Raw genomic sequence first — 1,423 nt, forward strand, 5'->3', positions numbered from 1 at the left:
GGGGGGGGGTAGTTGAAATAGAATAGAGAGGAGATCATGAACGGATGTGTATGGGTTTGTTTAGCTAGCTACAGCTTTTAGACTCAACTGAACCGCTCATGCAGAGAGCACAGTGACAAATACACTGCAAACACATTTCAGAAAACATAATTTGGAACTCACCTTTCTGCTGAGTACTGTGACATATGCTGTAGCTTCTGATTGAAGGTTTTTGTAGTTAGCAAAAATCCTGATTAATATTATTAGGAGTCATCACACTGTGGTGAAGTTTGAATCACACAGAGCAGGGGTAGGCAACCCTGGAGAGGTGGAGATCTACCTGGTCAACATGAATGACATCAAAGATCAGCAGGGTACAGTGCATGTATTTGTTTAGGGGTTGGTAGTAAGTAACGCAGGGGTCAGTAGTAATGCAGAGTGCATGGGCTCAATAGTAGTGCGAAGTGCAAGGGTCAGAAGTAACGCGGAGTGCATGGGGTCAGTAGTAATGTGAAATGCAGGGGTCAGTAGTAACGCGGAGTGCATGGGGTCAGTTGTAACGCGGAGTGCATGGGGTCAGTTGTAACGCGGAGTGCATGGGGTCAGTTGTAACGTGGAGTGCATGGGGTCAGTTGTAACGCGGAGTGCATGGGGTCAGTTGTAACGTGGAGTGCATGGGGGCAGTTGTAACGCGGAGTGCATGGGGTCAGTTGTAACGTGGAGTGCATGGGGTCAGTTGTAACGCGGAGTGCATGGGGTCAGTTGTAACCCGGAGTGCATGGGGTCAGTTGTAACGCGGAGTGCATGGGGTCAGTAGTAACGTGAAGTGCATAGGGTCAGAAGTAATTTGAAGTGCAGGGGTCAGTAGTAACGTGGTGTGCAAGGGATCAGTAGTAATGTGAAGTGCAGGGGTCAGTAGTAACGTGGAGTGCAGGGGTCAGCAGTAATGTGGAGTGCAGGGGTCAGTAGTAACGTGGAGTGCAGGGGTCAGCAGTAATGTGGAGTGCAGGGGTCAGCAGTAATGTGGAGTGCAGGGGTCAGTAGTAACGTGGAGTGCATGGGTCAGTAGTAATGCAAAGTGCCGAGGTCAGTAGTAATGCAAAGTGCAGAGGTCAGGAGTAAGTTACACAGAAGTCAGGACTAAGTAACGTAGCCAGTTCCTTTTTCTTTTGAGATTGCAGTGGGGGTGCATACCTGACAACAAGGATATATTGGTGACTACCAATATTACCAACTAAGGAGCTTGAGGGAAGGGGAGCTCATTTTCAGTATCTTTGGTTATGAACTATTGATCCTTCCAATAAGAAAGCCATTCTATGCAAACCTTAAAAAATTATAAAGAAGCAATATTTTATATTACTGTGTTACCAACATTTTAAAAGAATGGAGTACTGCAATTTTTCTAAAGGTAACGGGCCGCGTACCCGACTTGTCTATGTCGAAT

Source organism: Nanorana parkeri, unplaced genomic scaffold (genome assembly GCF_000935625.1).
Source record: "Nanorana parkeri isolate BGI_ZX_2015 unplaced genomic scaffold, ASM93562v1 scaffold717, whole genome shotgun sequence".
Lineage (NCBI taxonomy): Eukaryota > Metazoa > Chordata > Amphibia > Anura > Dicroglossidae > Nanorana > Nanorana parkeri.